The 13837-nt window shown below is 38.4% G+C and overlaps 1 pseudogene; it reads left to right on the top strand.

The window, feature by feature from the left end:
- The window catches only part of LOC124514164 (aldehyde oxidase 4-like), a 68384-nt pseudogene that overhangs the window by 34935 nt on the left and 19612 nt on the right, over positions 1–13837 (top strand).

The raw sequence follows: 13837 nt of genomic DNA, 5'->3' as shown, positions 1-13837 counted from the left end.
AAGTTATGAAAACCATAGAAGCAATATAGAACACAGGACATTAAAAGAACCGACAGAATTTCAGGATGACTGGATTAATATGTGTGATATGGGAATGATGGGGAATACAACTGAAGACAGAAGCCAGATAATCAAGTTCTGCACCCAGATTTTGAACCCCCTAAATCCCACTCATGCCACTGTTTTAAATTTATTCTCATAGGTGGAAAATAATCTTTCCTTTGGTCATAGGAACCCAGTGGGTAAATGTAAGAGTGTGGGAACAGTAATTCCTTTTTAATGATTCTGTGTCTTAGCTAATGGTAACATGTGGCTTTTCTGCAGGTGATTTGCATGAGTCGGATTATCTGCACTGTGGCTGCTGATACCTATGCTCATGCAAGAGAGGCAGCTAAAAAAGTGAAGATGACTTGTGAAGACGTAGAACCAAAGATTATCACAAAAGAGGTAGTCGAGCCACTTCATGCCTTCTAGAATGACTCGGTCAGTATACTTTTGGCAGAATTCAACTGGTGGAGTCACAAAATAGTATAAATTGGGCTCCATCTATACTTCATTCAGAGTTATTTATGTTTCAAAGCAAAGGCTCAAGAAATCAACACTTCAAAACATAATACTGAGAATTTCCCTGCCTGCATTTCTACTTCCTTCTTGTGACCACTTCTCCCATTCTCTTGACAAGACATGTTCTCATAATATAGATAGGTAACACCAGAGGAATGTCCTTATGACCTCTATGTAAAACTAGTCTGGTGGGAAAATCCAGAACAGTGTGAAACTGAAAACAGTCATAACATTTACTGTCCTGTGTCTCCTGCCCACTTCCTACAAGCTCTGGAGATAGAAAACTCAGATTGGTATTCTAACTCCATCTTTTAGTAGCTCTTTCTTTCTTTCTTTCTTTCTTTCTTTCTTTCTTTCTTTCTTTCTTTTAGTGGCCTCTTAATAGCAATGAAAGCTTTGGCATGTCACCTAAATTCCTCATACCTCAGCTTTCTCAACTATAAAATGGGAGCCATAAAGCACCTACATAAAAGTCATTAGAAGGTTTAGATGAGAAAATCCAGGTAAAATGCTTAGAACAGCACCTGAAAGATACGGAATGCATGTAGTAAATGTTTGCTATTATTTTTGTTTTAGTTGTTGTTATTAATGAGGGCAAGAACATGTTGCATGGTGCTTTATAGCCCCAGCATTTAGCAAAGCATTAACCCAAGGTCAGTCTTAATAAATGAGTGTGATGGAGGGAGAAGTGAATAGATGGATACATGAACAATATGAAACCCAGCCATGTAGGATACTTCTTCAGTATCCTCTGATTCTCCTCTGTTCTTCCCAAGAGTTGCCAAATTCAGGTCTTTCCCAGTTATCTTTTCCCAGTTATGCCTTTAAGTTTGCCCCTTTCTTTCCACTCTCAATTTCACCCCTATCCCACCCTTCAGACCTTACCACTGTCAGATTTACTACAATAACCACTTAAGGAGCCTCTTGTACTCCATTTTAAACCTGTCTACCCACCACATTAACTTTTCTATGCCTCAATGTTCATTGGGTCACTTTTCTTATACAATAATGTCCCCTTGGATAAGGGTCTTAGCATAGAACTCAAGGTCTTTCATAGTCCAACCTCAATTCACCTTTGAAGCTCATCCACATGCTCTTGACAGAAAACCTGCTCTCCAGCCAGCCTGGCCTTATTCTCTTTTTGGCCCCTCAGCTTATTTTCAACCTCAAGCTATTGCTTTCTGAGGTGGCCTTGACTTCAAACGATTTCCCCCTCTCTTCTCTAACTGTCCTAATTCCATGCAATTCAGCCTCTAATTTAGGTCACCTACACAAGGCCATTTCTGAGCATTTCCAGTTCCACCAGCCTCCTCCTTGGCCTCTCTCTACTCTTCTTATCTGCACCCCACCATAAAGTTGACACCTTAATACCCACTGCCTCAGGTCATCACTCAGCAGTCTAGAGGGTGGGACCCTCTAGATATGCTTGTCTCCCCCTCAGCGCTTCCTCCGAGCCCTGAACAAAACTGAGTCACCAATACCTGTAGTCTATTGTAACACAATTTCTGCTGACTCTCTACACTCCTTAGATTGTCTGTCATGGTGTATGAATATCTGAAAGAACAGGAGCATAGCAGTTTGATGGCGTATGAACGGTTTATTACGGTTTATTAAGATATGAGAAAACAAAACTTTTTATTATTTTTCCCTAGAGCACAATTCATTTTTCCATTGGAAAAAAAAAATAGAGCAAGGAAATTTAGAGCAAGCCTTTAAATATGTTGATCAAATCATTGATGGTAAGTTGTCTTGGGCCAGAAAAGTGATTCCTCTGAAGTTGAAGACTATAAGTTAATTATCTGGTTTGAGAAATACTGAAACTCCAAGGCAGAGCTCTCAACCCTAGTGTGATTTTTAAATCAAAATTTTAAATGCACAATAATAAGTTTACAATTTGATGAAATTTTATGTATAGGTATAAATCTATGTAAACACTACCCACATCAAGATCTAGAACACTTCTGGGGAGCCTGGTTGGCTCAGTTGGAAGAGCATGCTACTCTTGATCTAGAGGTCATCAGTTTGAGCCCCATGTTGGGTGCAGAGATTACTTAAAAATAAAATCTTTAAAAACATATAGAGAGAGCCCAAGGAAAGCAACAGCGGCAGATGGGGAGGAAGCAGCAGGCTTGGAAGACCCCTCTGCCTTCAGTAGGTTTCCGCTCTTTGCTAGGGACAACAATTAAGTGAGGTCCCCAAGTGAAACCCAAGTTCAAACCTGGACTGTTTGGAGGAGAAGAGACCAACATGGTGGAGAAGTAGGGAGATCTGAAGTTCCCTCCTCTCTCAAATAAAGCAGTATTGAAGCTAAAGGACTTTCAACTCTAAGAGTCCAGGTGCAAAGCGACAGAGATACTTGCAAAGACCCACCAGGACAACATGACAGGCCATAGGTGCATGATTGTGAACTGAGAGAAATAAAACAAATGAAGGGGAGGGATCCCCTTCTGTAGAGAGACAAAGGGAAGAGAAAGAAGCTGGGGAAGCATAGGACTATATCTGGATAAAAGAAAAACCACGGACCAGGATGGAGAAAGATTCAATGTCTAACTGCAGGGCTTTCTCCAGACTAGCGCTGGCTGCTCTTTTCACACACCTGGGGAGGAGGGGAGCCAGCCCCAGGCTTGGTAACTAGTTCAGAGGTGCAGTCCGCAGTGGGAGAAAACAATCCCCTCCCTGGAGTGCTATGGGAAGCAAGTATACATCCACTCAAAGGAGTGGCACATCACCAAAACCAAGGTGGACAGTGTGGGAACGTTGAACACATCGGGGTTTAAATCCCAGCGAAGTGCCAGGAAAGCACAGGAGTTGGCAGAGTGGGACAAACCGCCTTGTTTGCGGCCATAGCACAGTGAGGATGGCTTGAACAGAGTGATTTGGGACATCTGGTCTGTGGAGGTAAGACTGGGGGTCGCCATTTTTCTCCCCATCACCAACAAGGTGGGGCTTCAGGGAATGGACTGCGGGCCCACAATGGAGGCAGGACCTACCTACACCAATCCAGGGCCCCTCCACGCCTGGTAACTGTGTATATACTGGAGCGGATTAACAGGATGAACCAGACAGCCCCTCCTCCAGACCAGCACTGTTGCTTTGCCTGGTTTAATTCTCAGACAATTCTTATTATATAGATATATTCTTCCTTCCTTTTCTCCTTCTTATCTCTTCCCTCCTCTAGTCTGGTTACTCTGGTTGTTGGTTTGTTTAAGCAGACAGATTTAATCTATTCTCTTGATACATGCTCTACACCTCCTATATATATATATATATATATATATATATATATATATATATATATATATTTTTTTTTTTTTTTTTTTAATTTACATCCAAGTTAGTTAGCATATAATGCAACAATGATTTCAGGAGTAGATCCCTTAGTGCCCCTTACCCATTTAGCCCATCCCCCCTCCCACAACCACTCCAGTAACCCTCTGTTTGTTCTCCATATTTAAGAGTCTCTTATGTTTTGTCCCCTCTCCCTGTTTTTATATTATTTTTGCCTCCCTTCCCTTGTGTTCATCTGTTCTATGTCTTAAAGTACTCATATGAGTGAAGTCATATGATATTTGTCTTTCTCTGACTACACCTCCTTCTTTATTTTCCTTTCTCTCTCTCTGGCTTAAGCCATATAGTTTCTCTGTCCGGTCAATTTTTATTTTTTTTCTTTTTTCCTGCTCCTGTCATTTCTTCCTTTGCATGGAATAAGGCCTCGTCCATCAGCACCACCTCTACCCTGTTGTTTACTTGTAATTGGTGTTTCTGATTTTTGTTTTTGGTTTGTGTGTGTGTGTGTGTGTGTGTGTGTGTGTGTGTGTTTACTTGTTTTTGTTTTCTGTTTGTTTTTTGTTTGTTTCTTTTCCTTTCCAGGGCTACTTCAATGAACAAATCAAAGCACACCTGGTGAAGGGTCCAAAACATGACTAGGAGTAGGGATAAAGTAACAACAGTCACAACAGCAGAGAGCATGTAACACTCCAAAAAACACCTCATGAAGGGCCAAGCCCTGGGCAGTGTATAACCCCTCTTTAATATAGTAGTGATTGCAGGTACAGGACACATAACAAGCTTTTAAAACACGTAGGGGACAGAAAACTAGCCAAAATGATGAAATGGAGGAATTCTCCTCAAAAGAAATTCCAGGAAGAAATGACAGCTGAAGAATTGATCAAAACAGATATAAACAATATAACTGAATAACAATTTAGAATAATAGTCATAAAATTAATGGCTGGGCTTGAAAAAAAAAGCATTGAAGACAGCAGAGAATCTATTGCTACAGAGATCAAGGAACTAAAAAATAGTCATAATGAATTTAAAAATGCTATAAATGAGGTGAAAAATAAACTAGAGGTGGTGACAGCAAGGACTGAAGAGGCAGAAGGGAGATTAAGTGAAATAGAAGATAAAATTATGGGAAAAGATGAAGCTGAGAAAAAGATAAAAAATTCTGAACCACAAGGGGAGAATTAGAGAAATAAGTGAGTCAATGAACTAGAACAATATCCATATCATAGGAGTTCCAGAAGAAGAGAGAAAGAAAGAGGCTGAAGGTATACTTGAAAAAATCATAGCTGAGAACTTCCCCAATCTGGGGAAGGAAACAAACATTGAAATCCAGGAGGCACAGAGAACTCCCTTCAGATATAACTTGAATCAATCTTCTGCATGACATATCATAGTGAAACTGGCAAAATACAAAGATAAAGAGAGAATTCTGAAAGCAGCTAGGGATAAACGGGCCTTAACCTAAAAGTGTAGACACATAAGGGTAGTAGCAGACATATCTACTGAAACTTGGCAGGCCAGAAAGGAGTGGCAGGAAATTTTCAATGTGATGAATAGAAAAAATATGCAGCCAAGAATCCTTTATCCAGCAAGCCTGTCATTCAGAATAGAAGAAGATAAAGGTTTTCCCAGACAAACAAAAACTGAAGAAATTCATCACCACTAAACCAGCCCTATAAGAGATCCTAAGGGGGACTCTGGGGAATGTTGCAAAGACCACAAAGTATCAGAGACATCACTACAAGCATGAAAACTACAGATAACACAATAACTCTAAATCCATATCTTTCACTAATAACACTGAATGTAAATGGACTGAATGCTCCAATCAAAAGACACAGACTATCAGAATGGATTAAAACAACAACAACAACAACAAAACAAGACCCATCTATTTGCTGTCTACAACAGACCCATTTTAGACCTGAGGACACCTTCACATTGAAAGTGAGGGGTTGGAGAACCATCATGCTATTGGAAGTCAAAAGAAAGCTGGAGTATCCATACTTATATCAGACAAACTAGATTTTAATTTTTTTAATGTTTATTTATTACTGAGAGACAGACACAGAGTGTGAGCAGAGGAGGGGAAGAGAGAGGGGGGAAACACAGAATCCAAAGTAGGCTCCAGGCTCTGAGCTGTCAGCACAGAGCCTGACGCACAGCTCGAACTCACAAACTGCAAGATCATGACCTGAGCCGAAGTTGGTCGCCCAACTGACTGAGCCACCCAGGCACCCCCAGACAAACTAGATTTTAAGCTAAAGGCTGTAACAAGAGATGAAGAAGGGCATTATAGCATAATTACGGGGTCTATCCATCAAGGAGAGCTAACAATTATAAATGTTTATGCACTGAATTCGGAAGCACCCAAATATATAAATCACAAACATAAGCAATCTTATTGGTAAGAATATGGTAATTGCAGGAGACTTTAATATTCCACTTAAAGGAATGGACAGATCATCCAGACAGAAAATCAATAAAGAAACAATGGCCCTGAATGATACACTGGACCAGATGGACTTGACAGGTATATTTAGATCTTTTCATCCTAAAGCAGCAGAATACACATTCTTCTCAAGTGCACATGGAACATTCTCCAAGATAGATCACATACCGGGTCACAAAACAGCCCACAATAAATGTAAAAGAATTGATATCATACCATGCACACTTTGGATCACAATGCTATGAACCTTGAAATCAACCACAGGAAAAAGTTTGGAAAACCTTCAAACACATGGAGGTTAAAGAACATCCTACTAAAGAATGGATGAGTCAATCAGGCAATTAAAGAAGAAATTTAAAAATATATGGAAACAAATGAAAATGAAAAAACAACAATCCAAACCCTTTGGGATGCAGCAAAGGCAGCCCTAAGAGGTAAATACATTGCAATCCAGGCCTATCTCAAGAAACAAGAAAAATCCCAAATACAAAATCTAAAAGCACACCTAAAGCAACTAGAAGCAGAACAACAAAGAAACCGCAAAGCCAGCAGAAGAAGAGAAATAATAAATATCAGAGCAGAAATAAACAATATAGAATCCAAAAAAACAGTAGTAGAACAGATTAATGAAACTACGAGTTGGTTTTTTGAAAAAATAAACAAAATTGATAAACTCCTAGCCAGACTTCTCAAAAAGAAAAGAGAGAGGACCCAAATATATAAAATCATGAATGAAAATGGATTTATCACAACCAATCCCCCAGAAATACAAGCAATTATCAGAGAATACTATGAAAAATTATACGCCAGCAAACTGGACAACCTGGAAGAAATGAGCAAATTCCTAGACACCCACACACTACCAAAACTCAAATGGGAAGAAATAGAAAATTTGAACACACCCATAATTAGTGAAGAAATTCAATCAGTTATCAAAAATCTCCCAACAAATAAGAGTACTGGGCCAGATGGCTTCCCTGGGGAATTCTACCAGACATTTAAAGTGGAATTAATACATATCCTTCTCAAGGTATTCCAAAAAATAGAAACAGAAGGAAAACTTCCATACTCATTCTATGAAACCAGCATTACCTTGATTCCCAAACCAGATGTAGACCCCACAAAAAAGGAGAATTACAGGCCAATATCCCTGATGAACATGGATGTAGAAATTCTTAACAAGATACTAGCAAATCGAATTCAACAGCATATAAAAAGAATCATTCACCATGATCAAGTGGGATTCATTCCTGGGCTGCAGGGCTGGTTCAATATTTGCAAATCAATCAATGTGATACACCACATTAATAAAAGAAAGGATAAGAACCATATGCTCCTGTCAATAGATGCAGAAAAAGCATTTGACAAAATTCAGCATCGTTTCTTAATAAAAACATATTTAGAACACTTCCAGCACCCCCAGAAAGCTTCCTCTTGCTCCTTCTCAGTCAGTAACCCTTCCAAAGTTTTACCTCTTCTGAACCTCATATTAATGAAATCTTATAATATAACTTTCTTTGTGCCTACTTCTTTTATTCAACATTGAGTGTGGAAAATTCATCCATGTTGTTGCATAGATCGGTAGTAGTTCTTCTTCATTGTACAGGAGTATTCCATTATATAAATATTCCACAATTTATTTATCCATTCTACTACTGATGCACTACTGAGCTATTTTCAACTTCAGTATGTTATTAATAAAATTTCTATAATTTATACATATTTTTTTGTGAACATAAGCACTCATTTCCAATGAAATATACCCAGGAGTAGAAATGCCAAATAATAGTGTTTTTATATGTTTACCTTTAGTAGTTAATGCCAAATATTGAAAAAAAAATATTCCAGTTATACTCTTATTAGCAATTATGAGAATTGCATTGTTCTGTTGTTATCAGTCTTTTTAGTTTTATCTAATCTGATGAAGTAGTATCTCATTGTGGATTCAATTAAATTTCTTTCATGACTGTTGATACTGAACCCTTCTCATATGTGTATTGACCATTTTTATATTCTCTTTTATGAGATATTTGTTCAAGCCTTTTGCCTGTTTTTTTAATTAACTAAAAGTGATCATTAAATTAATATTATAATTATATTGCTGTAATTATATATATTTTTAATGCAATTAGTAATATAATAAGTAATTGATTTACTTACAAATTAATAGAAAGTTTCTATGTTTTTGGTGTAAATTCTTTGTTGATTAGAAGTATCATACATATCTTCTCCCAGCCTGTGGATTGCATGTTCACTGTCTTCACAATTCTTTTTCATCAACAAAAGTTCTTGATTTTAATGAAGTACAATTTATCAGTCTTTTCTTAATGGTTAATGCTGTTGTGCCCAGGAAGAAATTCTTGCCTATCCAAAGGTTATGAAGATATTTTTCTGTTTTGTCCTAGAAGCTTGATAAAATGCTTTAGCCTTGATGTTTAGGTCTCTGATCCATCTCAAATTAATTTTTCTATATGGCATGATGCAGGGGTCAAGTTTCAATTTTGTTCAAGTGTATATCCAATTGACCTAACACCATCTATTAAAACTATTTTTTCCTTTATTGAATTGCAGTGCAGCTTTTATTATTTTCCATGTGTCTACATATGTGTTGTTCTATTTCTGAACTGATATTCCATTCATCTGTTTATCTGTATTTGTAATAGACCTCACTGTCTTACTTGCTATAACTCTATAGTAAGTCTTGAAATCTGAGAGTATAATGTCATTTTCCTACTTCTTTCTCAATATGACCTTAGCTGTTTTAGGTTCTTTGCATTTCCATATACATTTATCAGTTCATCAATTTTTACTAAAAATAACTTGCTGGGATTTTGACTTGTATTGCATTGAAACAATATCAACTTGAGAGACTCAAAATCTTAACAGTATTACATTTAAATCCATGAATATGATAGATACCACCTTTTACTCAAATTTACTTTAATTTCTCTCAGTAACTTTGCAGTTTTTATATAGAGATCTTGCACATCCTTTCTAATATTTATACCTAGTATTTGGTGTTTTATAATGCTGTTTTAAATGATATTTTTATTTAATTTTCTACTTGCTTGTGTCTAATACATAAAAACACAATTAGCTTTTATATACTGACCTTATATCTAAGAACTTTACTAAATGCACTTACTGTTTTAATAGTCTTATAGATTCTCTTCAATTTTCTGTACACACAAACATATCATGACAGTTTTATTTACCTTTTCCAATCTTGATACTATAATTTATTTCTTTGTTTGTCTGCTTTGACTTACTACACTGGCAAAGACCTAGTTAGTATATATATTTTTTAAATACCAATACCAAAATCCCATCTCAGACCAATGAAATCAGAACTGGAGTACAGGATGAGAGCATCAGTATTTATCTAAACATTCCCCAGATGACTCTAATGTGTAACCAGGGTTGAGAAGCACAGTTATTTCCTAAGAGAATTACTATTGGTCTTAGGTAAAAGAAAATAGTAATTTTCACAGAACCTAGTACCCTCTTCTAAATAACTAGAATGGAGAGTTCTATAAGCTTTTAGTCTTTTGCTAAAATCTGGAAGAGTGCTTTTTTTTTTGACCATTTTGCATGACTCACATTTTGTTGCCCCAAGAAATAATTTCAAGAAATCCTTTGACTCCTGGCAAAAATAACTCTTCACTTATTTTAACAGCACAGGAATCTTTTGACTAATTTTTGTTGTTGTTGCTATTCTTAATTGAATTACAGTTGACATACACTGGCTAGTTTTAAAGTGAAAATACTGAAGTATTTAGTACTTTATTTCATTTTAAAGTAAAAATGCCTTCCAAGTATTTAAACTAGGGCCAAATGCCTCTTCTGGTATAACCTACAAAATGGTAAGGATAAGGATGTACTGGGCAAGCCAAAGTATCAGCTAAACCAGCAAGAGCTGGCTGGTTTTAGGGAAAGAAACAACCTCAACTTTGCCTTTTCTTTTTTAAGTTTATTTATTTATTTTGAGAGAGACAGTGAGAGGCAGGAAGGGGCAGAGAGAGAGGGAGAAAGAAAGAGAGTCCCAATTGGGCTCTGCACTGTCAACCCTGAGCCTGACTCAGGCCTCAAACCCATGAAGTGCAAGACCATGACCTGAGCCTGAAACCCATGACTCAAGCTTCAAACGCATGACCTGCAAGACTGACTGAGCCACCCAGGCGCCCCCTCAGCTTTGCCATTTTAAATCTTTGTGTCCTTTTACAAGCTACTTATCTTCTTTGATTCAATAATTCTAATATCACCTAACTGAGGTACATATTATTATTAACCCACCTCCACCCTGATTTTACAGAGGAGGAAATGACAGTTTAATACCTTGGCCAAAGTCACCGAACAAAGAGATGACAGTGCCTGGATATGTGGCCAGGTTTGTCTGTATGCTCAAGTCCAGCACATCATGGATCTCACCATCCCACTTGACAGATGAGGAAACTGAGGCCAAGAGAGAGGAAGGGAATGACCCAGGGTCATACAGCTATTTGTGCACAATGAAGATTAATTAGAAAAAAGTAGTTTAAGGGCACCGGGGTGGCTCAGCTGCTTAAGCATCTGACTCTTGATATCTGCTCAGGTCATAATCTCATGGTCATGAGATTGAGCCCCGGGTCAGGCTTGGCCATGCTGAGGATGGAACCTGCTTGGGATTCTCTCTCTCTTCCTTTCTCTCTCTGCCTCTCCCTCTCTCCAAAAATAAATAAATAAACATTTAAAAAAAATAAAGAAAAAAGTGGTTTAACCAAATGATACAACGTCCAGCTCTCCACAAACTAAAGCAACTTGCTCCCCATAAACCAAATATCACTGAGATCCCCCAGTCTGGGACTTTCAACTGAACATTGTCCTGTGTTTATGCCTTACAGGTGAGGTCCACATAGAAGGGCAGGAAAATTTTTACATGGAAATGCAAACTATCTTGGCTATCCCAAAAGAAGAAGATAAAGAAATGGCGTTACAGCTTGGAACCCAGTTTTCAAGCCATGTGCAAGTAACCGGATATTTTTGGAAAATGAGACTCCAGATGACGGTAGGCTGTGAGGTCCTGACAACCAGGCACTCTGCTCTAGAGGACTTTTGATTCCTTCCACTTCTATGCCTCCGATGCTCTGTGTATTTGATATTAGCTACAGTCCAGAATGAAGAAAAATGGGGCAATATTTCCCTGAAAGGGAAAATATTTTGCTACCTTCCAAAAAATTAGGGCAAGATTTATCTTACCCTTATAACAATTGATGGTGAAAAACCTAATCTCAGGGAGGTCAAAGCCTTAGTATTATATTTAAATCTCCCTTTGTAGTTCATTTGTGTTGCTTCTTTGTCTGAATATTTTCATGTATTAGTGATGCACCAGTAAAGTGATTGCATTTCCTGTGCAATAGCAGATGATTTCCAATCCTAGTCCAGTGGTTGAGATATAAGGCATGGCTGCACCTAGGCAAGTAAAGGATTCTCTGAAATTCCCCTCTTCTGAAATGTGGAATTGTTGGGCCTAGAATTGTGCCTGGCACAGGAGGATATTTAAATATTTATACTGGGAGGAGGAGTAATGAAGAGCATCCCTGAGGGGGAAAGCTGATGGCTTCCTGGTGGAGCAGAGTGAGTTGGTGCTTTGGGGTCCTAAAGGGATGGATAGACTCAATGAGAGGAGGAAGCTGCTATTCAAGGCAAAATGAAAGGCTGAGAGGACTGATGTTGAGCTGGGTTGTTACTGGGGCCTCTGTGGTTACAAGTTTTAACGTGGAACAGCATAGGAGTGAGGAGTTATGGCTTTGCCCCTAAAAAGCCATGTGATCTCCCACAAGCTGCCAAGTACCAATATCTTTTTCTATAAATTGAAGGAGATGATAAAGATCACCTCTGAAGTCTCTTTTGACAGAGAGTATGTAGCTCTGGGCTCCAAATGGATAACATGTATGTCCCAGGTCACCATTGCTGCCTACCAACAATACCTTCTAAGGTATGATTAGTCAACTTCATGAGGCATTTCCCAGGGGTAACTGGGGCACAGGACAGTCACAGCTCACAGCCCAGAACCTGGGTCAGTATCAAAAGCAGTCCCAATAAAGGATTTGTATAAACAGAGAAGGTCTAAGAATGACTAACAAGCACGTGAAAAGATGCTCACAGCCTTAGTCACCAGAGAAATGCAAATCAAAACTATAGTGAGATACAACTTCACACACACTAGAATGAGTATAAATCATAAGACAGTAATAACTATTGATAAAGATGTGGAGAAATTGAAATCTTCATACATTGCTGGTGGGCATGAAAAATGGCACAGCCATTTTTGGAAAATACCATGGCAGTTTCTAAGGATGTTAAAGATAGTGACTACATAACCCAACAATTCCATAACTAGGTATCTACCCAAGAGAATTAAAGGCATGTGTCCACACAAAAATTTATACACGAATAGCCAAAAGTAGAAACAACCCAAATGTAGTAGAAACAACAACCCAAATTCATCAATTGATGAATGGGTAAGCAAAATATGGTATATCTCTACTTTGGAATATTATGCAGCCATAAAAAAGAATGGAGTACTATTCCATGCTACAACATGAATGAACCTTGACAACATTATGCCAAGTTAAAGAAGCCAGACCACAAAAGACCACATATTGTAAGATTACATTTATATGAAATGTTCCAAACAGGCAAATCTATGGAGACAAAAAGTAGATTAGTAGTTGTCTAGTACTAGGGGACTGGAGGAAGATAAGGAGTCACTGCTTGGTAGATCCAGGTTTCTTTGAGGATGCTTAAAATGTTCTAAAATTAGATGATGGTAATGGTTGCACAACTTTGTAAATATTCTAAGTGCTAAATAACTGAGTTTCTTTGACTAGGCAGAGGGCTAGATAATGGTACATGGGTGAGGAAAAAAACTATTAAATTGCACTTATGTGGCTTTGGGGACTCAACCTCTTGCAGGAATTTGTGGCTGCAGCATTAAACGTTCCAAGGAGTAGAATCACCTGCCACATGGAAAGAACTGGAGGAGTGCTTGGAGTAACCAAGCCTGCTCTGCTAGTGATGAGGGAGCATAAGGCAAGGGTTATGTGTGACATTCCTCAGGCACTCCTGGCTGCCTAAGAACAAAGGAAAGGAGAAAACAAATGGTTAACTGATAGAGATCACAATCATGCAGGACATGAGTCTCCATCAGTTTACAAATGTCTTAGTAGATTACAAGAAAAAGGCTATCTTATCAATAGCCTAATCTCCAGAAACCTATAGACTCAGTTTCCTGGAGCCCCAACATTACCCTCCCCTCCATAGTGATGTGGGAAACAAAGATAAGAAGGAAATGGGGGCACTTAGGTGGCTGAGTCAGTTAAGCATCCAACTTCAGTTCAGGTCATGATCTCGTGATCTGTGGGTTCAAGCCCAGCATCAGGCTCTGTGCTGACAGCTCAAAGCCTGGAGCCTGTTTGGATTCTGTGTCTCCCTTTCTCTTTGCCCCTCCCACACTTGTGCTCTGTCTCTCTCTCACTCTCTCAAAAGTAAATA

Source organism: Lynx rufus, unplaced genomic scaffold, assembly GCF_022079265.1.
Source record: "Lynx rufus isolate CCGP_SWC_20201006 ecotype Redwood Valley unplaced genomic scaffold, mLynRuf1.p SCAF_2, whole genome shotgun sequence".
In the NCBI taxonomy this organism is placed as follows: domain Eukaryota; kingdom Metazoa; phylum Chordata; class Mammalia; order Carnivora; family Felidae; genus Lynx; species Lynx rufus.
Note: the sequence above shows the minus strand (reverse complement) of the source record. Positions and strands in the feature narration are given on the sequence as shown.